Source organism: Triticum aestivum, chromosome 1B, assembly GCF_018294505.1.
Source record: "Triticum aestivum cultivar Chinese Spring chromosome 1B, IWGSC CS RefSeq v2.1, whole genome shotgun sequence".
NCBI classification, from domain to species: Eukaryota; Viridiplantae; Streptophyta; class Magnoliopsida; order Poales; family Poaceae; genus Triticum; species Triticum aestivum.
In genome coordinates this window covers 552,547,737-552,575,316 of record NC_057795.1, presented here as the reverse complement: position 1 = coordinate 552,575,316, position 27,580 = coordinate 552,547,737, and the positions used below count along the sequence as shown (strand labels likewise).

General features: G+C 47.1%; 1 long non-coding RNA gene across 1 annotated transcript; it reads right to left on the bottom strand.

Moving 5' to 3' along the window:
- Nucleotides 1-7,259: 7,259 nt before the first annotated feature.
- LOC123094746 (uncharacterized) lies at nucleotides 7,260-20,318 on the bottom strand. Its single transcript, XR_006445944.1, has 3 exons — nucleotides 20,308-20,318; nucleotides 19,353-19,354; nucleotides 7,260-7,463 (listed from the first exon to the last, which is right to left on the bottom strand). It is a non-coding gene; the product is annotated as an uncharacterized lncRNA (long non-coding RNA).
- Between the last annotated feature and the right edge of the window lie 7,262 nt (nucleotides 20,319-27,580).

Sequence of the window (27,580 nt, the reverse complement as noted above, 5' to 3'; positions counted from 1 at the left end):
TTAGTTCGCTCCCAGTTTTTGCGGGGTACAATAGTTCAACTTCTCCTAACCCTCCTCCAAAATCCATGGCCTCCCAAATCTCCATGGTCGCCACTGAGTACCAGGTTAGAGCCATCACCGGCGATTAGTTCATCTTCATCTACACACGTGGATCCGCGACGGTGAAAGCATGGCTTGCTCGCTTCCTACGCATGTTCAACAGTTCAACGGATGAGTGGGTCGCTGGGCTAGATGTCGAGTACACCACAGTCCTGGGACGAGAGAAGGGTCTAAAGGACGAAGAGAGGAAGAAGCCCGTCGTGATCCAGGTTTGCGTACATAACGTTTGCTTGGTCTACCACATATGCCATGCCGACGTTGAGTGCCAGGATTTTAAGAACTTCCTCAAGGACAAAAGAGTTAAATTCGTTACTGTAGGCTTTAAGAACGACAGGGATGTCCTACGTTGGATAGGTCTCATTGTAGGCCAGCCCTTCGATCTCCAGAAGGCAAGCCTGGTGTCCTCCTCTCAACCTTCAATGCTGACCCTGGCAGCAGCCATGATTGATCCTTCGTACGCTAAACTGAAGAAACCTCATCACGAGTTTCATCATGCATGGGAGTCGAAGACATTAGATGAAGATCACATCCTGTACGCGGCAATGGATGCCTACCTTTGTTTAAATATCTACAAGGGTTGGATGAAGAAGCAGAGCCCAGTGTCCGGTTCAAGCAAAGAAGCGTCGGCAAAGAGGAAGAGGCAGAGGAACGAGGACGAAGTCGAGGACGTGGACTCAGACTCCGAGTAGGTGGCAGTGTCGTCGCTCATGCTGGTTCTACTGCAGTGTCAAGAGGACTAGTTGCTTAGTTTATTTTCAAGGGTGTGTTGTGCTGAGGCCCCAGCAAAACTATGTTTATGTTCTTTCTCGTTATTTGAACTCTTTAGTACGTACAGTAGTACTAGTACTATGTCTTACTACTGTTCTTCTTGCAGTTGGTACTACTGCTCGTATCTTCATGTTCCTACTGTACTTAATACGTTCGTACTAGTAGTATAATTTGGGTCAGTCGATTTGTGAAAGAAGTTCGACGGAGCGAAGGAAGAAGATGGCAGAAGAGGTGGAAGAAGCCCTTCTAGCCATCCATGTTGCATCAAACGGCTCACATGAGTCGACTGACCCAAATTGCTCCGTTAGATTGCAGGATCCACGTGGCATTCAAGGTCTCGAAGGTAGATTCTGCGTCCGCACCCGGTCTGTAGGCTCAACGCGCGCGCGACCGGCTTCCGCCACGATAGCCACCATGCGCACCTCCACCGCGCGGGCGGAGACGACAATGACACGCTAGTTCCTCCTCGCCAGTGTGCTGGAGCACGCGCTCGTCCTCCTCTTCGTACGCTGCGTGCATAGACGCGGCTCCACCAGCTGCCCACATGCTTGGCAGCGTGACGGCATGTTGAGGAGGGACTGTAGACGACGTGAGCGGGCGAGTCTTTGGCTTCATGGCACAGGGATGGCGGCGACACGGCGGTGATGGGCGAGAAATTGTTGACCGGAGCAGGCGGGCGCCGGCATGCACAACGGTGGCGGCAGCATATTGATGAGTGCGCGTGTGGGAGCTTACTTTAGTTTTATATTAGGTTGATCAAACTTAAAAGAAAACCGTACTAGTACACGTAAACATTAGACTTAGGCAGCGCTTTTATTAGTTTTTTTTAAGTTAGTACCACAGCCACGATACGGAATCCTATGCAAGCGCGTGAACCGCGGCTGCACGATCGATCGAACGGTGCGTCACCGTGTCGCGCTCGAAGGACATCCACCGAACCTTTTTGTGTGTGTGAAAACAATCCTCGAATATTACTCAACTTTTTTTCCTGGGAAAGTTCTTGACGCTGCAATATTTCCATATATTTGAATTTAGCTCCAGTTCGTGTTTATTTGGATTTGGACGTTTTAGGTGTGCCCTAGTTTTTTTAATACTTTTCTTGTGTGTGTGACTGACAGAGAACGTGTGTATGTGTCCATATGTGTGTTGTGGCGGAAGGGCAATGTGGAGACGGTGTGCGTGTGATACAGACATAGAGAGGTGTGAATGTGCAAATGATCATTTATGAGTGAGACATAGACAGATGCCGATACGTTGTCTATACATGAGATAACGGTCTTCTAGTTTACTTGTGTGTGTGTGTGTGTGTGAGAGAGAGAGAGAGAGAGAGAGGCAGAGAGAGACAGAGAGAGAGAGAGATAGAGAGAGAGGAGCATCCGTAACACAACAACCATCTCTCTCGATTCGTCCGTCCCTCACACGATCGCATGCAACACATGCATCAACGCGCACATTTTGACACCCTCACCCGGCCCCTGCCCACCTCAAGGCCCGCATAATCTCTTCGTGAATACCCATTTCTCTCCTTAGGTTTGTTTTCTCTCAATATCTGGCACACACACACGCAGCACAACACTCACACACACACACACTCCCCTGAGCACACAATTCATCCGCATCCAAGGTTATACAACGACCACTCTCGCTTGTGATTCTTTGCACCCCAGCATGCACAACACATCAATCTTCAAAGAGGGCATCGAGCAGATCGAAGACGGTGACAACACCGCACTAGAGAATGCGGGGTCATTTGGAAGAAGGGTGATGTGACAACGGCTGACTGACTCCTCCCCCCACCCTCTATCTCTCTCTCTCTCTTGCACAAAATTACCAATCCCTCTCTCCCCCGCACAAAATTGTTAATCCCTCAACCCACAAGATCCTTCCCCTCTCGTCCATGTTTTTCCAGATCTCTCATCAAACATGTTGTTTCTTCTCCTTCCACGTATACAGAATCTGGATGCACACGCATCTCACGTATATTACATGTCTCCATCTTTCTCACATACCTAACTTCTTCATCTCTCTTTCTCTTTCTATCTCTCTCTCTCTCTGTCTCGTTAGGTTTGTCTCCTACTCTCTCGTCCACATACATACAATCTTTCCCGCCCTATCCGCTCCATCTTCAAAAGCTCTCTCTGCATGTTTCATTCACACATTGGGATATGTCAAAATGTTGCTTCTATAATGGCTGATGTAGAGTTATGGTTGTTTTTGTTGCATCCTATAGAGTAATAACTATGAAATGCAATTAGATTCTCATTTGACTGGGATTATGTGAGTTTGAGCATGTTGCAAAGTACTATAGACCTTGTATACATCTTGGGATTCGACAATGATTGTAACTATTGAATTGTAAAGACCATTACATTCGAAGTCAATAGCCTAATATATTTATTTCACAATTTCAACAAATCATTAGTTCACTACAAACTAAGAAAACAAATGTGTACTCCGCGTATTAGCATTGGTCAAAGTCAATTTTTGTAAACACTCAGAAAGCTTACAACAAAAAATATTAACATATACAATAACAAATAAATACCATTAGATTCATTATTGAATGTACTTTCACATCATACATATTTGTTATGGTAAATGTTTATATTTTTCTATAAACTTGGTCAAACTTTAGGAAGTTTGACTTCGGTCAAACCTAATATGTAGAGTTTACTACTACTACTCGCTAGTTGCTTAGCCGAATCACTCAACACGCCACACGGGGAGTCCAGTGTCACAAAATTTTGAGGTCGGCGGGAAAATCTCCCACGACCCTGATTCGAGCAGTGGGAAGTTACCATCATAGCCTTCGGAACAGGCCTATGGATGACGCTTGGTAGGGAGTTGTTTTCGTAACTTCAGGTTCACCCTACCCAGCCAACCCCACCGCGGCACCCAGAGTAGTACACATGAATACTCCCCATTTTCTATCCCCACCGCAAAATAGACTTTTCCACGGCACCGCAGCCTTCGTGCTCCTCCCCTTTACATCGGCGCACTCGTCCACCGCAGCACATCTGCCTCATCGACGACCTCGTACGCTGCACTAGAGCCGATCCACCATCGTCGTCGTACACGGAGCCTCTTCCTCGGCATCGTCTTCCACGGTCTCAGCTCTACTTCCCGGAAGCCAACGCCAAGCGCAGAAGTACCACCATCCTGGATAATGAACTGACTCTCGTTGTTGACCATGACTCACAGAGGCCGCCGCGACCATCGTTCTCCTCCTTGATTGGCAATGTGTGTATTGAATCACTTAGCAGTACATGTGCAGTTCCAATTTTGTTCATACCTACCCTTCAAATTTCCTGGGTGCTATTGTTCCCATAAAAGTAATTGGTTATAGCCTCCATTGTCCAATAGAATATCAGCTTGTAATTGTGTGTCGCTCCTGCATCGCGCTGTGCTTGGGTAGGTTTTTCATCTGCAACCAGTAGTGTGGCAAATGATGGAAAGGTTTTTAGAACTAGCAAGATGCCCATGCGTTGCACGCATCAAGATGCCTTTGTATGAGTAGTTTATCTTGTGGGAGAAAAGGATGAATGAGGGAAGGCCTTATTTGCAAATCTGGAGAGGGGTATGGGTATCATTTTACAAAATTCCCATTAGTTTCCTTCCTATCTGTCAGATATAAATTGGAGGGCCTATATTGCAAGAAAAAAAGTATAGAGAAAAAAGTAGACAGTAAAGGAAGTAGAGATAAATATTAAATATTAAATATTAAATAAATATAACAGTAGAGAAGAGAGTAGACATAGCAGAGACGTCGGGAAAGGATCGCGCGGGTGGGGGGAAAAGCGGCCGGGCGTGCGCTAGTTTTGGCGCGCGGCATCCGGCGCGCTTTATAAAATCCAACGCCCTCCCACTGCTCTGTGCCTTGCCACCGCTCTCTCCCCGCTCTTTTTCGCCTCGCCGCCGCCGCGCCACCATGCCGCTGCGTCGCCGGGAAACTTGGGGATACCGCGGCATCCGCGCGCGCCCCTCGGGCGGCTTCTCCGCCGAGATCCGGTTCTGCGGGATGCGCCTCGGCCTCGGCAATTTCGACACCGCCAATGAGGCCGCCCGCGCGTACGACGCGGTGGCATGGCACCTCCGGTGGCCTCGTAGAACATTGAACTTCCCCAACATGCCGACATGGGAGCGGGCGCAGGAGCTCGCGCCTCTGCCGCGGCTTAGCACAGACGAGGATCGTCGCGACAACCGGAGGCGGGAGCACCATCTTGGCATCGCCGAGATGGACGAGGAAGCCATGGCGCTGTGGCGCCAACACTTCCCCCAGGATATCATCAACGAGAACGAGTTCTACGCGCAAAGGAGGGCAGAGAGGGATAAGAGTTGGGCGGAGCGAGCCGCCTATCGCGAGGACAAGCGTAGGCGAAAAGCGGACGCTCAGTTCAACATGAGCCTAGGAGCAGCGTCTCCCTGGGAATCCGACGATGATCATTATCTTCACGCCTACAGTCAGACGTTGGAGGAGGACATCACAGAGGAGGAGTCGGAGGACGAGGAGTAGTTGAATTATCTTTTTTTATCTATCTATGCTGAGAACTATCCTCTACTCTCTAGTATCTACTTCTCGATCTCAGCACTGTAAACGCTTTTTTCAAGCATCGCGCATTGCGATTCTGTTGGAGATGCTCTAACATGGCAGACGAGTACTTTAATGTTACCCACAAGATGCACGAGTATTACTAGTAGTATATTTTTCTTGCCATGTTGAGATTTTAAAACCACGAGTGCGAACATGCAGAGGAGCAATGAAGACCAAACTTGGGATATTCAGGACATCTTCAAGGAGCGTGGCAAGTTAAAGGGGAGCTGCAGCGAACCTGTAAAATGAGCTTTGGTAAGTAACACCCTTTCAATTACTTTCGTTTAGCCTCGTGTTCTTTGATGTGTATATGTTGTAGTTTCTGTTTCTCTTAAGCGTGGTGTTCTTTGATGTGTAATAAGAATATTCTTAATCGTCCTAATGCTTTCGTTTTTAGCTTGATGTGGGAAGTGGGTGTTCTCACCTTGTAGTTTGTTTTGGTATTTCTTTTCCTTCTGAATTCACTTCTCCGAGTTCTATTTATCTGGCTTCTACTAAATGGATCTAGGTTGCTCTGAGTATTGATCTCAAAAAGAAGTAACTTCATGTCAGGATGCAGTTCCTGCGAGGAGGGAAGTATGGTCAACCTCGAGATCATGTTTCCAAAATGAGGCTGGATTACACACAAGGTGCCAGTTCCCTAATGATGTTGGATTAGACACAAGGTGCAAATTCCCAGATGATGCTGGATTACACACAAGCCAGGTGGAGTCATCAGTTGTTCGTGTCCTCGTGGCATTAGTAAAGGCTGAAAGAAAGCGTGCAGCAGCCCTTGAGAATGTAGCTGAGTTCCTGAAGAAGCGAAAAGAGCAATCAGATGCTCTCTTCACCCAAGCAAAGAAGAGATGGAAGAAGCCAGAAATAAGCTAGCAGAGGCAGAGCAGGCTAGGCATCTCCTGCTATCTAAAACTGTTGTCAATACAAAATTTCCTTCATAATAGCTAGGTTCAAATGTTTATCCAGTCAGCATGCCTGTTGTGATGTATGTGCATCTACTGATGTGGCACAAAATGTTTTTTTGGGTCATGTAATAACAGCAATTACTTTCCAAACAATAACACACGAAGCATTGGACATGGTATAGTTCACGCACAAGCCTGACATTCCAAGTTCAACTTCCACATCAAACTCATGTTCACAGATATCTGTCCACAACCATGATTCACTTCAAAGCCAAAAAAGTGTGAGGAGAGTTATAAATAAATAAAAACATCTACTAGTTCCTGCTACCAGTGCGAGCACAACAAGTCAAGACCATGCGTAAATTAATTATATTTTAGTCATTTTTTGTGTTCTAAAATGCCTGTCGGCTCGCGGAAGGACGTGTTGCCGGCACACGCGTGGATTCAATGAAGGCAGGCGGGGCAGTCTTAAGCTGGTTGCACGCAGCGAGGAGGCGTGCTCAGCCGGGCCTGCAGCAAGTGCGGCCCTCTTGGTCGGCGCGCCGGTTCAATGCATGCGCTATGAGAGGTCGCGTCCGTGTCAGAGCAATCACTCCCTCCAGTCCTTTTTTGTTTGGGTATAACAAAATCTCGTTTTCCATTCACATTTTACAAGTAAAATTCATGGACAAACTTTGACCCAAAGTACGATGGGGACTAGTAAACCAGAATGGAGGTAGTAGTTTTTTTTAATCAAAGAAGGGTTTCCCCTTCCGATTTTCATTACTGAAAACCAGCATCTAAATCTAAACCATAGTATTTTCCCTAGAACTACCAAGTTCAACATCTCGCAACATAAACCCATACAACCATACGCCAAGGAGGTACGTAGTACTATGAATTCCATTTTCGCTGTTGACTAATTGGCGGGCCCCAGGAATGGTTGAAGCCATACCCAATCGAAAAAGGATATTATCCAAACGCATTTCAAGTAATTGTAGTAAAACCTGGCCTGTTGACCTTTTTGCTTTTCCAGCGATATGTACATATCTAAGTAATTGTCGTTCTGTCAGACCATAATGAAAACGCAATTTCTGTTTTTCTTGAAGACGAATACAATATTTCTCCTTTTTCCCAGAACCAATCGTTCTAAAAGCTACTTACTACTTATAACATGCCATAGAAAATCAGAACCCTTAATCCCGCTAAAATATGATATTTTAAATGTGGCTACTCGATCTGTGGCAACTGGCGAGCCACCGCGCTCTAAGTCATTCACCTGTGGTCCCGACCATCAACTCCTATGCATCAAATTATCACGCGAGCTGACTATTCCTACAAAGGTGCTCCACCACATACCCGGAACCCGCGAATGCAGCAATCGTGCACCTAGGGTTTTAGGGTTTATTTGTTAACATCGCCTTTACGTAACACTCATGTGTGCGAGACAGCGAGAGGCCGACTACGTGCGTGCACCTCTTCTCTTCGTATATGTACTCCACCGTTTGTCTGGTGTCCAAAAAATTATAATAACTACTATCAATGTGCCAATGCGTTGCCACACGATCAAAGTAGATTAATACATATTCACCGATTTGATAGAAAAAAAGTCTAGTTTTGAAATACGTATATCACTAAAAATATGTTATGTTTCACTCAAAATATATTCCTTTGGCGGTTTTGATGAGATAAGGGAGGAATGTTGTTGGTTTCAAGATTTGAGAAGTGGTATATGTCTAATTTATACTCTTACTAGCAAGATGCCCGTGCGTTGCACGGAACATCAAGATATTGTGGGAGAAAAGGATGAACGCCGGAAGGCCTTATGTGCAAATGTGGTGAAGAGTGCGGGTAAATTGCCATATTTTCCTTCCTATCCGTCAGATATAAATCGGACGACCTACATTGCAAGATGGCAGGCCCACCATCATCACCAACTCTATTTTTTATCCCTACTCTTATAAAAAGCATTGTCGATGATGATCGTGTGCCTGCCATCCTGCAATATAGGCCGTCCGATCTATATCTGACGGATAGGAAGGAAACTATGGCAATTTTGCAAAAAGATACCCACACCCCTCCCAACATTTGCAAATAAGGCCTTCCCTCGTTCATCCTTTTCCCCCACAAGATAAACTACTCATGCAAATGCATCTTGATGTTTCGTGCAACGCATGGGCATCTTGCTAGTTGTTGCAAAAAGCACATGTGTGTGTGAGAGAGAGGGAGAGTGGAGGAGGACGGAGTGCATGTGTGACAAAGACACAAGGAGTGTGTGTGCGATAGGTATCAGCTTAAAATGAGGCGATCGTGTGTGTGTGCACGATCGAGAGGGTGTGTCTCAAGAAGGGAAGAAAAAGCTACATAGATACAAGGAGCGGGAGAGAGACAAGTATGCGATGGTGGGAGTACGAGTGTGCGGGTGTATAAACCTATCTAGAGGCTAGCTAGTCGATAAATGTTTGTGAGAGAAATATGAGTCGGGGTGCGAAAGCGAGAGTTTTGTGTGTGAGAGAGAGAGACGGTAGTCGGGAAGGGGAGTGGAAGCAGGAGTTGTGTGTGTGTCTGTGTGAGAGAGAGAGAGGAGACGGTAGTCGGGGTTATCTGATCGGTAAACAAATGAATAATGTCAGTCTAGGATGGAGACGAAAAGGAGACCACAACAAATGTTGTGTCTACAGGAGAGAGAGAGAGAGAGAGAGAGAGAGAGAGTAATTTTAGTGGTATGAGTCATATGTAGAGACATATAGGGTGTGTGAGAGAATCCCATAGAGAGAAAGACAAAGTGAAAGACGAGTGGAGACGGTGTGTGTGGCTGTGAAAAAGAAAGCTTAGGTACCGAGTGATACCAGAGAACAATAGAGATGCGAGAGATAATGAAAACCGTGTAATGTATAATGATAGAGAGAGTGTGACACTTCTCAAGGGAGACGTCGAGAGACCATGTTTGCGAGGATAGGAGAAACATGAAGTGAGCGTGCGGGTGAGCTGGAGAAAAGAGAGTGATAGCTACCTGAAGGAGCATGCATGCGAGAGAGATGGGCATGAAAGGAGTAAACAAAAAAGGGATTCAAATATTTGAATTCGAGATGATGATACATGTAATCCATACTCAAACCAAAATTGATCTATCAAACATGCATACTCATATGAATTCACGCACATCTATGTTATTTAATATGTAGATATTATTGATCCATACATTTTAGTAGAACATAATTTGGTTAAAAAATTCGAATTCAACCTTAACATTTCGAGATCGTTGTATTTGTAAATCATATTATACATATAAAGGAGCAGAATTCTTTGTTGTGCTTTTGAAAGTATATATAAAAAATGATGTATATAGAATGTAATTCCAATTGAAAATGGATCCCGCCTGAAAAAAATAGAATACAAACGGGATTCGAATTGAGTTGGCATGAGTGTAAACGTGCATTGTGCAAAATTTGAACGAAGCGGGGAAAGTCGCCTTCCGAAACCAAAATCTGCGAGATGGTAATTACTATTGCCTATCCCTGCCACGCAAAGCCTATCTGCTGGATCTCTATAGGTTTCGATAGGGGTAGGTTTGTAATTTCACCCAAATGTGACGTAACCACCTCTCACCCGGATTCATACACGGTGGGCGCCAAAACACAGTGTGTCCTCGACTGAAATTGACTCCCTCCCCGATTCATATTCATATACACAGTGGGCGCCAAAAACAAAGTCTCGTCGGCAAATATTCGGTGTATGCGAGATTACAGTCATATCCCCAACCGACTAATGTTGTTGTGATGTAGTAGAAATTTGAAACGGGGGCTAAGTTTGTAAATTTCCTCGCATTTGAGACAAGCACGCCCTGAATACATGTTTCCCCCCTTCCTCTCTACCTCCTTTTTCCCCATTCATACTCCGTGGGCGGCAAAACACCCTCTCCACCCCACCCTCCTCCATCCGCCGCCGCCCACCACCCCATCCACCGCCGTCCTCCTCCACCATGCTGGAGCTGATACGCCGACGCCGCCGTCCATTACAAGAGATCGACCTCTCTCATCCACGGCTTCAGACAGGGATCCTTGCATCCCGTCCTCTCGCTTCATCCTCGCCGTCGTCCACCTTGCCGGCGCCGCTCCTACAACCATCTCGTCCACCATGCCCTGCTGCCACCGTCTACCCTCCTAGATCTGGTTCCACGTTGCCGACAGCCATCGCTACCGCAGCACCGTCAAATTCTCGGCAGATGCGTACACGGCACCGCACCGGAGGCGGTACTCTTTCGTATCTGCTCAACTTATTTATTGCAGCAAGAAAATAGATCGCCACTGCTTTACTCTGATTTCTTGTCTTGGTTGCAAAGTTGCCTTTGTCAGGTTTGCACCTTCAGATCCTCCATGGCACGCTCAACACTATACTCCCAATGCTTATGGTTTTCCCCTTTTATATTCCACACTAGTTAAATCACAGTAGACTAAATTTTTTAGAGCTCGTCGGAGTTCGTCGGTGCGAACGAAGGGGCTCAGGTGGTTGTGGGGCCTCGCTGAACGAAGAAAACTCGACGTAGGTGGGGGTTGGGGCGGGGTGGGGGTGGGGGTGGCAGAGGAACACGGGCGGTGGGTGCCAGTGGTTCGGCCGGTGGCCCGTGCGGTGTTCTGTATGGGAAGAATCAGAGACAAGGAAGAAGATGGGTTAGGAGACGTAGGAGACGTAGGATCTTCATCCAACCGCCTGAATGGTCGAGAGACAGCTGGGAGTTGCATTCTGAATGCGCTCTGGTTCATCATGTGTGGGCACTGCGCAACCAACATTTTATTATCCAAAATCTGCTTGCTCTTCTTTACCATGTTCCTCTTCCCTTCTTCTTTAATATGTACTCTCTCCGTTCCTAAATACAAGTCTTTGTATAGATTCCACCATGGACTACATATGGAGCAAAATGAGTGAATCTACACTCTAAAATGTATCTGGATACATCTGTATGTGATCCATAGTGGAAATCTCTACCAAGACTTATATTTTGGAACGGAGGGAGTTTGATAGTAGTACATTATGTTCCTTGTACTGAAGATGAGCAGGGACATTTGCAGTGTAGAGGTCTATACGGTCGGTTGTGATGGACACTTTGAGCCTCTTTGATTCGTAGGATCTTGTAAACATAGGAATAGGATTTGTATTGGCCTGCCCACTTGAATCCTATAAGAACATCAAGGAAATGCGGGGAGTTGTGTCGCCTTTGAGAGTTACACTGATATTAACAGTACCTCACCTTCACTTGAAGAGAGCTGGTATTTAGAGCCTTTCTAGCCATACCGGCAAACTAGCACATATATTCCAGCAAGTTCCACTTTGCTGATTTTACTCTGATGCTTAAGGTTTTCCCGTTATATCTACACTATGATCCGTGTAGCTGCTTTGTGTCGCACTAGGAGCAGTCCACTCTTGAAGCTAACACTACAATGACTCACAAAATTGGCACCAAGGCATTGGGTGCCATTCTGGATGCAATGAAACTCATACGCTCCCCACCTGTTGACTCTTGTTCAGAATATGATCCTAATGACTCTTTTTCAAAATTGCCACATATAGAGAGACAGCATGGAATTGCATTTCTTTGGGCGCTGTGATTCATCATGAGTGGGCAACCAACATTGTATGCAATGAAGCGGAACCTCAAGAATATGCTTCCTCTTCTGTTCTTTAACATGTTCCTCTTTGTTTATTCTGTATTTTGTACGTACAGTATGTTCCTTGTCAGGAAGGGGGGCACGAACATCTACAGTCAATAGCTGATAGAGCTGGCATGTACGTGATCGATAGGCTTTCAATATTAGCGGCAATACAACACCATATTTTCAAGCCAGTTCCACTTTCCTGATTTATATATCATGGTTATGGTGTACCCCTGTTATGTACACTATGATCTGCCTAGTTGTTGTGTGCTCTTGTTATCATGGTTTGGCAATAAACTCTCTATACAGTATATTATGAACCTGTCATCTGCCAGCTATCCTTACTTCTGGAGCCTATTTTTTGTGTACTTGTGCCAGATTATATAAATGCACGCACCATATTACAGCACACATGAGCTCTCTCATCAGAATCCAGTGATAGCACACAAGTGTTTACAGGGGCGCCCCTATATTAGAATATCATCTCCATTACAAAGATAATCTCACAACTATTTATGTTTTCATGGTTCTCAGATATTATATGCAATTACAGTGAATATCAGAATCCGCGCATCAGAAGAATATTGTGGAACACTGCAATGACTTACAAAATTGGCACCAAGGCATTGAGTGCCATTTTGGAAGCAATGAAACTCATATGCTCCCCACTTACTCCAGCAAGTAATGACTATTCTAACCTCGAGGAGTCAAAGGCAGATGGCCTGTCCTGTTCACCCATCAAGGTGCTTGTTCTAATTTGGAAAGGTTATGTTGATTGCGAGTATTTTGCATACGTTGTCTTGCATTTCTTCTACTTTGTTGCACCGCCATCTGCTTAGTTTACTCAACATATAACTCAAGATGCCATGCCCATCCATTATCAATACATATTCCATCTGTCATCATACCATGTTTTTCCACTCAAATGTTGTTCTTGTGCATTAGACATCAAAAAGGAATAGGGTGATTGCCGAACCCGAAGGAGCACCAGCAAAGTCCTTGAAAAACATGGTGGTGCCGGAGAAATCAGACAGCGCCCCACTTATATTGGCTGTACAACCAGTGACACAAAACATAGGACCGCTCCAGCAGACTGTACCCATACTTCACTGGCCACACCACTAGCCCCACCACACAGGACCTGCACTCCAGCAAAAGGCGATTTCATTTGCCATAGCACCAGCCGTACCACAGAAAAATCCCACTCCAGCAAAAAGTACAGCAAGTCCACCAGCCGAAGACCTATCCCAACTGCAGAGACGACCAATTCCTGCAGATTGGAACCCCATTCCATTGATTCTCAGTTTAAAAGACAATGCTTTCAATGTTGTTAGGGACTACGTGCATATATTCCCATCATGGGAAGATCATAGTGAAGACAAACACCATTTTCACATCTTTCTGTCCAACTTACGTGTAAGTGTTATTATTCATGGTTATTATTTTCCTGCTTTCTGCTGATCGACCACATCAATGATTTACATTACATTGTAGTAACTAGGCGAGGGTCAATCTGGATAGTCATGACGAGCAAAGCTTGCTTGTGCTTTTCAAGGAAGCATTGCAACAGTATCGGTGTTACCTAAGGAAATCACACTTTGATGGCAAGTCTATAAATGAATTTCTGGTGAAGTCTCCTGTGCTAAATTGAGAAGACATTAAATGGAAAATACTTGTTATGCACTGGTATCGTTCCCAGGATGAGGTACTCTCTATGAAATCACATGAGAATTTGAACTTCTACTTTTCCGCATGTGCCTTATGGATCTTTTTTGCAGGAAATCTGCTCAAAGAAGAATTCCGGTTTGAAAAGAATGACAGGATATCGCAAATATGCTGCCAGCTGCTTTGCTCTTGTTAGTACATGTTGTCCTGTATCACTGTACTTGCATACATACCTATTTCATTATGCGACAGCAGTATGCATGATAGCTTGCTTATCAATTGTTCGCTCCAAATTATCTGATCTGTATGAATGGTTGCATTAGTGTAGAATATATCCAATGCCAATATATTTTTAGCTCTGCATTGTTCTTGTAAGTACATGTTGTCCTTTATCAGTGTATTTATATTGACAGGTAGTTGTTCATGTACCATCACTCTGCAGCTTATTTTCCTTTGCCCTCCATTTTCTACACATCAGATCTATATTTACTCTTACCATAAGGTTGGTACTGAAGAAGTTTAGCTGTGCATTGCTCTTGGCTGTGCCTTTTTCCTGTATCGCTGCACATACATTTATAGCTACTTGGTTATGTATCATCACTCTTCATCTTATCTTAAATATTCTCCATTTTTTGTATATTATCACATCTATATATACTCTTAACAAAATGTAGAATAAAGGCAATGCTTATGAAGAAGATTTTGTGGTAAACTTCTTGAATTGCCCCCCCCCCATCAGCATGGACAAGGGCTTTATAGAGCCTGTCTTCACCAGTAATGTAAGTTTGTCCTTCTCAAGCCTTCAAACTTTGTTGTGTATATTTGGTTAGGCATGACTGCAACAGCTATTTATTTTTGGTGTTTGCATCAAATTGCATGTTTAAAGTTTATTATGTAGTTCATAAACAAAAGTGTGTCCTTCTCAATTTAAGTTTTCAGTTGTACAACCAAGTTCCTTCTTCATACCATGTAAATTAAACTATACAGAGCAAGTGACCTTCTTTTGCACTGCATGTATGCTTCTGTTATTCATCTGTAATCCAGTGGTGTGGTGAACCTACCCACTACAGCACAATGTCATATTCTGCAATGTCTTAACTATGAACAATGTCATATCATTCTACTATTATTTAAACCGTCTCTTTATTTGCCAATCTGAAATGGGATAAATTGACAGCACACTAACCATTTTACTTATGAGTTCTTGATCTGTAATCCAGTGGTGTCGTGAAGCTGCCAACTCCTTCACAATGTCATTTCCTGCCATGTCTTGACCTGGACAATCCCATATTGTGTTAATGCATTTTTAAACTGTGTCACTTTATTCGTCAGTAAGAAATGTGATGAATTGTCAGCACTGCTACTTTTATGTGCAAAACCTGTCATCTGTCTGCTTGTTTATCTTTCAGAGTGAGGAAGATATAAGTGTTGAACAAGCGCAGACTCATCATCTTGCTCAGGTGCATGCGCTGCAGCTCGCCAGCAGGGCTACCCTTTCTTCAACTCTATTAAAGTGTTGTCGGTTTTGTATATTATTTTGTCGGCGTGTTTATTTGCACTGGCGGCGATCTTTGATGCCCAGTGTATGTAATCTGCTGTCTGCTTGTGCTTTATTATCATGGTGGCGAACTTTGATGCCCAGTGAATTTAATATGCTGTAATTTCTTTATTGTATAGTCTAGGTTTTTTCTTATTCATGATGCTGCAATTATTTTACTGTATATATATCCTGTCTTCGCAGTAAAGCGGCCAAACCGTAAAATTACGGTACATAATTGGGCTGTCATGCAATCACGATGTATGATCCGCATCATGCGCCCCGTCAAACTGGCCCACTAGTAGATTCGGGCCTTTAATAGGCCGAGTAACCCCCGGCCCTCTTTTCGGAAGAAAACTCAATGGGCTTTTAGGAGGCGGAGAAGTAGGTTGGGCCTGAAACGCGCCGAACAGGTCACGGGCCGGCAGCAGCCCGAAATGGACCCCGGCCCATGATTGTGCGAATCAAATCACGGGCTTTTAACAGGCCAAAATTGTCTCGGTCCTTGTTTGGCCCAATCAGATATCGGCTGCGAGCAGGCCGGATGCAAACCAGGCCGTAGTTAGGCCCAACTATATGACAGGCTTTTAACATGCCGAAATTAATATAGGGCCGAAATGTTAAACGGGCCCTTAACAGGCCGAAACTAATATCAGGTCGAATTACTAAATGGGCCTTTTGCAAGTGGGCCCAAAAGCATCGCGTTCAGTTAACGGGCCAAATCTGATATGGGCCATAATTGAGGCCAAAGCCTCTTAAAGGGTTGGACCTGATCTGGGCCGTGATTTGGCCCAGAACGTGGGAGGCTTTTAATGGGTCGGATCTCATATGGGCCATTATTAGGCCCGGAACATGGCAGACCATTAATGGACCGGATCAAATATGGGCCGGCATTTGGCCCAAAACATGGCAGCCAGTTAATGGGCCGGCCTACTAGGGTCCACAAAATCTTGTGGGCCTACAGATGGGCCGGCCCATTAGTGTCGGCAAAATCTCGTGGGCCTTTAGCCGGGCCGGCCCATTATGATCCGCAAGAATGTTGTGGGCCTTTACCTGGGCCGGCCCATTATGGCACACAAAAATCTTGTGGGCCTTTACCTGGGCCGGCCCATTATGGCCCGCGAAATCTTGTGGGCCTTTAGCTGGGCCGGCCCATTATGGTCCACAAAATCTTGTGGGCCTTTAGTTGGGCCGGCCCATTTAAACTTGATGGGTCGTGCCACGTGTCAACGTATCATAGGCGCCTTCTGTCCAATGAGTGGATGACATCTGTCCCAACGATGAGCCGACACGTGTTTCCTCCAGCCAATGATGATTTTACACATGGAAAATCCCCATTGGTCGGGGCTGTTAACGGGTTATTGGATCCAAAACCCGACCCGATAGCTTAACGGCGTTCCGTTACGGTGGATGCCACGAGTCGGTCACCCTTGACGAAAGCACTTCTGTGACACGCGATTTACTGTCATGGAAGTGGACACTTCCGTGATGATAATTTTGGTAATGTCATGGAACACTTCTACGACATCACAGGTATGACTATCTTGATTCTGTCATAAATTTGTCATGGATGTACATGCATGACAAAAAACGCGACCTACTGTGACAAACACGTATCATCACGGAAGTGTATTTTTTTGTAGTGGTTGCAGTCCTTCTGAAAGTTTCACTCTTGGTCTCCACTACCTTCTTCCACCTTCCATGCAACCTAAGAAGTTCTTTACGTACCTCCTCATAGGTCCTTTCAGGCCACCCAGACCTACGTAATTCGTGAGCCAACTCATTCATTATGGTGTCACTACCGGTGAGTTCGTCTTATGGAACTATCCTATTGTCCATCCTGAAATCGGTGGCTAGCCTCAGAAGACATCTGCTCATCCCAGGGTGAAAACTACGATCGAAAGGATAATGAGACATCTCGACTACACTACACTGGACTGCTTATCCACCTCCGTGTGAAGAGGGTTTTATAGGTAGAGAGGAGAAAATGGCGGGAAATAACGACTATGGTATGGCGGGAAAGGGTTGGCGGGAAATAGGTGGCGGGAAGGGGTTGGCGGGAAACGAGTGGCGGGAACATATGGAGGGAAAGAGTTGGCGGGAAACTGGTGGCAGGAACAGATGGGCAATGGTACAATATTCATAAGCTAAAATAAAAAAACATTTCGTCCGAAAGTAAGCCGAATAGTGGAGCCATGCAGCTTCGGTCAACCATTAATGTGAAAAGGTGGGGCCCAAGGGACTTTTCGGCCAACTGCTGACCAAAAAGAACTTTTCGGCCTACTTTTAACCAAAAAGGTCTTTTCGGCCTACTCCTGGCCAAAAAGTCCTTTTCGGCCTAGTGGAGGCCGAAAACTCCCTTTTTGGCCCAGGTGGGCACCTCTTCGACCGAGACAAGGCAGAAAAGCCCTTTTCGGCCTAGAGGAGGCCAAAAACTACCTTTTCGGCCAAGAGGAGGCCGACAGGGTACTAGTTTTGATTTTTTTTGCATTGTCTACTATAGTTTCCGAAATTTCTATCAAAATAGTGATAATTTTGAAAAAAAAAACTTAAATATATGCCACATTTTTGCAGGCTGGCATGTGGGCCGATAAGTCAAAGCCTATGCAGGGCATTGTCAACTTGGTCAACAAATGATTATGACATCCACAGCCATTGGATTTTTATCCAAGGGCCGGCATGCACCTTCAATCTCTCGTCTTCTTCCTCCAGTGTCACTGGGATTGCCTGGTTCGGCCTCCGGCGGCTAGCGGCTCTGCTTAGCATGCATCGCTGCAAAGCACTAACCCACCGCCGGCCAGGCTATCCTTCCACCCCTCCACACCTCCTGTTATTCTCCACCGACTGGAGCCCCACGCCGCACTAGAACCAGTTATAACCCTTCTCCTCCTCTCAATCTGCGACTCCACTGCCGCGTCTTCCCATCTCCGGGTCGTTCCCATCCGAGACCTCGCTGCGCTCGGTGCAGCGTGGTCAACAAACAAGACTCGTGGGAAGAGGACTGTACTTGGAGAGCCTTACGGCTGGGACCCACGAGGTCCATGGTCACATGCAAGGAAAGTTCCTCCTTATTAAGCTGAAAAAAAGGTTCCCCCCTGATAGCTGGGACCCACCAGCTTTATCTTTGCACGGAAGGAGGTGCCTCCTTGTTATGCGAAAAAAATTATTCCTCCCGTTGATAGCTGGGACCCATCAGATTTGGTGGCTGACTTGTGGGCCTACTAAGCGGACATGTACGCACGGCTTTGTCAACTTAATGAACAAATGATTCTAGAAGATGGACCGTTGGATGTTAATCCAACAGTCGTGCTCCTTCTTCAATCTCTGTTCTTGCTCCTGTCTCCCGTGGGCGGCAGTGCTGCCGCGCACCCGAACTAGTCTGTCGGTGTACTAAAGTAGGGGCTCTCCTTTGTACCCCTTACTAGTGCACGGGCAGTCAGAGCCGCGCCCACGACCACACTTGGTAGGGAAGAGGGAGGAGTCAAAGCAACGCCAAGACCAGGAACACAAAGGCTAAGAGGGCGAGGTGGACTCCCCAGGCAAGACCCTTGCCGGGGAAGCCTCCGCGGCTCCGGCAGGAGCCTTGCCGGAGTAGCTCACCCAACGCCAGCAGGGCGTGCCACCCTTGAGCCCAAGGTTTCCGAACACCATCAGCCACGTTGGAACCAGGGCTCGGGAGGCACCTCTGTGGTGGCATGCAAATCTTTGTGAATATAAGGATCAGAAGGCGACGATCCTTGGCAAGACCCTTGCCAAGGGAAACCAAAAGACCTCTGGCAAGATCCTTGCCGGGGACGACCACAGTGCCGCAGCAAGTGAGGGAGTCCTGGATAAGGGGGTATCCGGACAGCCAGACTGTATACATCTTCCGGACTATAGAAGCGTCAAGATACAAGACTCAAGACTTCGGCTCGTGTCCGGATGGGACTCTCCTTTGCATGGAAGACAAGCTTGGTGATCCGGATATTGTGTTTCCTTCCTTGTAACCGACTCCATGTAAACCCTAGCTCTCCGGTGTCTATATAAACCGGAGAGCATGGTCCTTAGAAGGCCGATCACAATTACAATCATACCATCATAGGCTAGCTCTTAGGGTTTAGCCTCTACGATCTCGTGGTAGATCTACTCTTGTATTCCACATATCTCACTACTAGAAATACCACTACTAATGGTGCACCTAATATGGACATTAATGGCGCATCACTGTTGCGCCATTGATAGCACGCCATTAGTAATTTTTACTAATGGCGCACCACCTGGTGCGCCATTAGTATCTGGTATACTAATGGCGCACCACCTGGTGCGCCATTAGTATATGCGAGGGTGCGCCATTAGTATGCCTCCCAGGGGGCATGTATACCCAGGTGCTTTGGCATACTAATGGCGCACCACCTCCGGATGCGCCATTAGTAACCGCAGCATACTAATGGTGCACTACCCGGTGATGCGCCATTAGTATGCACTGTCATACTAATGGCGCACTGTCATGTGATGCGCCATTAGTATGAATATTAGGTTTTTTTATTTTTTTATTTTCTGTTTTTTGCACAGGTTACAAAATGTATAATTTGACAAAATATAGACAGCACACATCAACAATAGATTCATCAAATACAATAGAAGATTAGTCTTTGAATACAATTCATCATATTAGTCTCCGAATACAATTCATCATATTAGTCTCCGAATTGAAAAGACCGAACAAAGATAGAACATTATATTACAAGTCTCGAGACCGCGAGTAGCGAGTTTATCTTCGCATTACAAGTCGATATCGATCATCTAAACTACCATCACATAGAAGAGAGCTGCGGTCATCACGATGAGCATCATCACGATGAAACTCGTCTTCATCCGGTTCCTCCAACGCTCCCTCCCCTCTCCTGCTAGATAGCGGGCGTATCTAGATTCGGCCTCGGCCCTAGTGGTGTACCCTTTGTAACTGTTACCGCTGAATCGGTGAACCTGTCTCCGACACTCCTCCCAGTCATCGTAGACTCCGGGAACCTTACCCTTGTACACGACATACGTCGGCATCGCTATGCACTAGCCAAACGAAACATTAGTACCAATTCACAGACAATACATAAGCAATATATAAGTATGCAACAGAACGATCGGAAGAGAAAAGCAAGACATTAATAGCATCGATTACATCTAAGTTGAACGACTCTCGAAACCAAAGAGACATACTACAAGTTCATTAAAGTTTAATTACAACATGAGCCAATCGATGTTTCAGAACTAGACAACTCGACTCCATCGGTTGTATCCAGTATCAGTTGTATCCAGTATCGATGTTACAACATGAGCCAATCGATGTATCCAGGGGGGAAGGTTGTACATCCACACAAACACAGGCCAGGTGCTATGTGTGCTTCTCTAGCTGCCAAACGGATTGACTCCATCGGTGCTCGCGCCCAGCACGATGTTCCTTGGATCGTTCCCAAATTCCGAGTCTTCGAAGTTCAACGCTTGCCACTGGCTCGCATCCTTAGGGTGACTCAGCATCTTGTCTTTTTTATCTATCTCCGGATCATTTGCTTCATCTTCCCGCTTCTTCTCCTCCCTATCCGCGTGCCAACGCAGGAGCTTTGCTACCTTAGGGTCCGCGAAATAGCGCTGCAGACGAGGAGTGATCGGAAAGTACCACACCACTTTTCGAGGAGCTTTCTTCCTCTTCTTGTATCGAGTGACGCCGCACACCGGACATATGGTAGACTCCGCGTGCTCGTCCCGATAAATGATGCAATTGTTCATGCACACATGGTATTTCACGTGCGGTAAATCCAGAGGACACACGATTTTCTTCGCCTCCTCCAAACTGGTCGGGCACTTGTTCCCCTTGGGAAGACGTTCGTGCCAGAATGACATGTTCTCGTCGAAGCATGCGTCGGTCATTTTGTGTTTTACCTTCATCTCCAGGGCCATGAGCGTTACTTTCAGGTGGGTATCCTCGGGCCTGCATCCTTCATACAATGGAGTAACCGCGTCTAACTCAAGTTGATCCATCTTGGCTTTCTCTCGGGCGGCAGCTCTTGCGTTATCCGTCTGCTTGAGAAGCAGCTCTTGAATATGAGGGTCCTGCACCCAGCCCATCGATGGTCCAGCGTCGTCTGCTCCGCCGGCATCATCATCTTCATGATCATGCCGGTCGCCTGCTCCGGCATCTTCCTCATCATCATGTCCTGCATCTTCTACATGATGACTGTGTACAGCATCACAGTCGTGATCATCTCCTGGGGATTCTTCGTCTTCTCGCCCGCCCGAGCCGCGGTGGTTGTCTTGCTGCCCTTCCTCATTTCTTGCCCGGCCCGCATGGACGACTTCGTAGTCATCTTCATCACCTTGCCACCGATAGCCATCCATGAAACCACGCAACAGCAGGTGGTCCCGCACCTGCCCGGAATCCGGGTCCGCAATAAGGCTCTTCAGCTTGCATCTTCGACACGGACATCTTATCTCCGTCTCATTCTTTTGAAGCATCTCGGCCTTCGCGGACCTCAAAAACCTATTCACGATGCCTTCGGTCATCGTGCGGACCACGGTCGCCTGCGGGGTAGAGCAAAACGATATTTTAGAACCAAACAAAATTTGGCATGACTTTCCCTAAAAATAGGACCAAAAAGAATGCTTAATGCCAAATTCTCGCCGAAACGGAAATGAATCAACATTCCGGCAAAATATTGGCAACTATCGCATATCAAATACCGGTACACCTCCAAACACAAACACATATGCAACACCACAAACATATGCAACACCACGAACATACATAGATCTAGCTAGGCCGTAAAAAGTGCATGTGCACATTGTTGTAAGGAGAACAACCTAAATATAGCTTCCCCCCTTACTTACCTATTAAAACAAGGTAATTTAACCACTTAATTTGAATGAATCTATGGTGGAAATGAGGTGAAAAAGAGGAGGCACCCGAGACAAGGAGGAGGTGGAGAGAATGAAGTGGGGAGAAAGTGAGTGTGTGGGTAGGAGAGGTTGTCCCAAATATCTTGTTGCTGCCCACTTACTAATGGCGCACCTCTTCCATGGTGCGCCATTAGTAGTTACAACTACTAATGGCGCACTTAAGCAGGATGCGCCATTAGTATGTTTGGATAGGCGCACTAGTTCAAAAAAAAATTCTATACTAATGGCGCACCCACTGCCTGGTGCGCCATTAGTAGTTACAACTACTAATGGCGCACTTGGGCAGGATGCGCCATTAGTATGTTTGGATAGGCGCACTAGTTCAAAAAAAATTCTATACTAATGGCGCACCTGCTGCCTGGTGCGCCATTAGTAGTTACAACTACTAATGGCGCACTTTGCCCGGATGCGCCATTAGTATGTTTGGACAGGCGCACTAGTTAAAAAAATTGATACTAATGGCGCACCCGTAGCATGGTGCGCCATTAGTAGTTTAAACTCTAATGGCGCATCAGATTGTGGTGCGCCATTAGTATATACTAATGGCGCACCATCTTTCTGGTGCGCCATTAGTGTCAATCCCATCTATAGCCCTTTTCCTAGTAGTGTCTTCAGTATTAATCAAGCAGGAAGTAGGGTTTTACCTCCATCGAGAGGTCCCGAACCTGGGTAAACATTGTGTCCCTTGCTTCCTGTTACCATCAGCCTAAGATGCACAGATCGGGACCCCCTACCCGAGATCCGCCGGTTTTGACACCGACATTGGTGCTTTCATTGAGAGTTCCTCTATGTCGTCGCTTCAAGGCCTGATGGCGTCTTCAATCGTCAACAACACGGTCCAGGGTGAGACTTTTTTCCCCGGACAGACCTTCATGTTCGGCAGCTTCGCACTGCGGGCCAATTCGCTTGGCCAGTTGGAGCAGATCAATAGCTTTGCCCCTGGCTACCAGATCAGGTTCGGAAACTCGAACTACACGGCAGATGCCCGCGGAGACTTGATCTTTGACGGATTCGAGCCTGCGCAGGGAACGCCGGACAGTCACGACGAGCACGGCCTAGACCTGCTAGCGGACAATGCTCGTAACATCATCCCTGCAATAGCCCCGGATCTAAATCCAGAACGGGTTGCGTTGCCCGAGGACGGAGGGATGGACCCCGCCCCGCAGGCCGCACGCTCATCGGCGGTGGAGCCGAACACAGGCCGCATCTCCGTGGAGACCTGTATCCCCGGACCCCCGGACTCGTATCCGGTCGTTGGTTCCGGTCCACACACTCCTGAGCCAGTCAAGCCATGTTAGGCTCCGGTAATGGAGTTTACTGCCGCGGACATCTTTCGGCACGCGCCCTTCGGTGACATGCTGAACTCTTTAAAGTCTCTCTCTTTGTCAGGAGACTCTAGGCCGAACTATGTCCGGCTTGAGTGGGGAGAAGGCGACGAACGAATTCGCTGCCCACCCACCACCCACTTCATTGCTACGATCGAAGATTTAACTGACGTGCTTGACTTCGACTCCGAAGACATCAATGGTATGGACGACGATGCAGGAGAAGCTCCAGAATCCCTGGGGCGCGGGACTACTACCTTGTCACACGATATATACATGGTAGATACACCCAATAAGGACGGCAGTGATAATCCAGACGATAAAACACCCGGGCAAAAGCCAAAAAGACGGCGCAGACGCTGCTCAAAGTCCAGCAATGGCAAAAATAGCGACAAGAGCGCAAGAAGGGTTGATATACCCACAAACTACAAAAGCAATAATGACCACATGGACCCAGCGATGGAGCAGGATGAGCCAGGTCACGCCAAATCAAGTTCGGAGCAAATACCCGATCACAATGATCCGGAGGGACGAGCTCATGATGCCGCCCCAGAACAGGAAGACAGTCCGGACGACGATGCATTCATCATCCCGGACGAACAAGTGGAACGAGACAACCTCCATAGAAAGCTTATGGCCACCGCAAGAAGTCTAAAAAAGCAGAAGCAACGGCTCAAAGCCGCACAGGAAAAGCTCAGCCGAAGATGGAATAAAGTGCTAGACACTGGAGAAAGATATGGCGATGACCGCCATACGAAAAGCTATCTGAAGCGCAAGCTACTGCCAGAATTCGATGACGCGGCCATTCCACCAAAAGAAAATTCGACCAAGAAACCAGACGTACCGCTTCACAACCATAACAGAGTGGCTGTGGACACTGCGCACGATCCACGCGAGCATCCGGATAAGAAGGCCGGTGCAACCAGGTCCATATATGGATCTAGAAGACACACCCCAGCGAAGGACTATGGTCACCCAAACGCTCATACAAGCCAGATACCAGTTCGGAATCAACCCCGGACACAACAACAGCCGACTACATGCCACAACGCGCCCAGATACAGAGGGGCTGCTCACCCCCTGGGCTTCACCGAAGAAGTACTGAAGCATGAATTCCCACAAGGCTTTAAACCTGTGAACATAGAGGCATACGACGGCACGACAGACCCAGGGGTCTGGATCGAGGATTTTATCCTGCATATTCACATGGCTCGTGGGGATGACCTGCACGCCATCAAATACCTTCCCCTCAAGTTGAAGGGACCAGCTCGACACTGGTTGAAAAGCCTCCCCGAAAACTCAATCGGGAGTTGGGAGGAACTCGAAGACGCTTTCAGGGCCAACTTTCAAGGGACTTATGTCCGGCCTCCAGATGCAGATGATCTAAGTCACATAATCCAACAGCCCGGAGAGTCCGCCCGCAAGCTTTGGAACAGATTCCTCGCTAAGAAGAATCAAATTGTCGACTGTCCGGACGCCGAAGCCTTAGCAGCTTTCAAACACAGCATCCGTGACGAATGGCTCGCCCAACACCTCGGCCAAGAAAAGCCAAGGACAATGGCAGCCTTAAAAAGCCTTATGACCCGCTTTTGCGCGGGTGAGGATAGCTGGCTGGCCCATAAAGGCACCAGCGACCCCAGCACATCCGAAATAAGGGATGGCAACGGGAAGCCACGGTGTAATAAAAACAAAGGCCAAAACCAGGAAGAGAGCCCGGACAACACGATGGTCAACACCGGATTCAGGGGCTCTCGACCTGATCAGCAAAAGAAGCCATTCAATGGCAGTAAAGATGGACCGTCCGGTCTGAACAAAGTCCTGGACAGACTATGCCAAATTCATGGCACCCCGGAGAAACCTGTGAACCACACCCATAGAGAGTGTTGGGTCTTCAAGCAGGCCGGCAAATTAAATGCTGAACACAAGGGGAGGGACACACCAAGCGAAGACGAGGATGAACCTCACCAGCCGAACACTGGGGGACAGAAAAAATTCCCGCCAGAGGTTAAAATAGTAAACATGATCCACGCGACTCACACATCCACGAGAAGGCATGAACGCGCGCCCATAGAAGTGCACAATATAGAGCCCGTCGTACCCACGTCTCACTACTGGATGTCTCATCCGATCACTTTCGATCACATGGACGGCCAAACTACAATTCGGCGAGGAGGATCATAGGCCTTGGTGCTTGACCCAATAATCGACGGATACCATCTCACCCGTGTCCTCATGGACGGCGGCAGTGGTCTCAATTTAATATATGAGGACACTGTCCGCAGAATGGGGATAGACCCATCCAGAATTAAACAAAGCAACACCACCTTTGAAGGAGTGATACCAGGCGTTGAAGCCTGCGCCAGGGGCTCCGTCGTGCTGGAAGTAACATTCGGCTCCCCAGGCAACTCCAGAAGCGAAGAGCTGCTCTTCACTGTCGCACCCTTCCAAGGCAGCTATCACGCATTGCTAGGAACAACGGCCTTCGCCCGCTTCAACGCATTGCCGCACTATGGCCACCTTACACTCAAGATGCCTGGTCCCCGTGGCATCATCACCGTTAGCGGAATCATAGAGCGCCCTTCACGCGCAGAGGAATATGCAACGGCCCTGGCGGCCGGACTATAAGTGGCCTCCAGTATTAGAAAACATGATTGGTCATTACGACCACAGACATGGTTAGACGAGTCCGGTAGCCCGGATAAAATTCAAACAGGGCACCGTATATGTAATTCCATAATGGAAACCAGGGGATGTCTATATTTAATACAGCCCCACGCTTGGCTCAACCTTATTGGCAGGCCAACAGCTTACACTTTTATTATCAATTGCATACTTACGTTGCACCCTCCTACGAGTTTTTCTTTTTTTTACAGACAATGTTCGCGTGATACCCTTCCAGGATACGGCACAACGGAGACAAAGGCGCAGACGTGCAGCAGGGCCCTGTGCAACAGGTTTCTTTTTAGATTAAGCCCCTGTGTAAACCTTTTCTACTGCCTCTTGTTGTTTAACCATCCCATGGGTTCTATACCCATAGAGGATACTGCCGTTTTTGGCATTTGGCCACGGCAGACTAAATTGCACGTACCTAGAAATAAAGGGCTTACAATAGGCTCTTGTCAGCCTATCTTCTTTTACAAAAGACTGAATACCCTCTGGAGTGTTCGGCGTCACGAGTTTGGCCATATATGCATCAACTCTGAATCATGTCTTTGGTCAAATGTTGGGTTTGCCCGGCTCCTGGGTTTGCCACCTTACCTTTCGCTATCATCCGGCTAAGGCAGGCCAAAGGAGAACTACTGCGATTGTGCCCTGATTATTCCGGATGAGCGCCTCAGTAGAGAAAGCCGAAAACTGACCGTCATGATACAGCGAGAGACTGTTCAACCACTCGAAGACTCACCGGAATCCCTAAAGGTTCCTCCGCATTAACGAAGGGCCGTTTCCCGGCCATGTACACACGCACCCGTATTCGGATGTGCGCGCATGCACCAGGGGCTACATAGTAGCCCCACCATTCGACTCTCATGGCTAAGCGAAAGTGTTACAGCTATATAGTCCGGTTGCCTAGTTCGGCATGTGATCACCTCCTTAACGGACCAAGACGTTGGATCAAGTGTGATCATGCATATTTTTTCACGAACACCCCCACATTGTCTGCATGGGGCCTGAAGCCAACGACTGCTATCTTTCGGACTACTTATACATATAAGAACGGCCGCAAAGGGGGGACAATCATACTTCCGGGCAAAAGTATAAACCTAGCCTCATAATTAAACTAAACATTGTTTTCTACAATGATTCGACTTATCACTCGAATAAAACACTCTTCGAGCACTGCGCCTCTATCAGGCGGGCACCTTTTGTGACTTGTGCCAAGTAGTGCTCGGCCGGATGTTGGCCTCCCGCCGGATCCTGGCTCGCTATTACAGTGGCCTCCATATCCGTCCAGTAGGCTTTAACGCGGGCTAGAGCCATCCGCGCACCCTCTATGCACGCCGACCTCCTCATGGCGTCAATCCGGGACACAGCTCCAAGGAATTGTTGCACCAAACCAAAGTAGATGTCTGGCTTAGGCCCCTTCGACCAAAGATGGTCTATTACAGACCGCATTGCAAGTCCGGACAGCCTGTGGA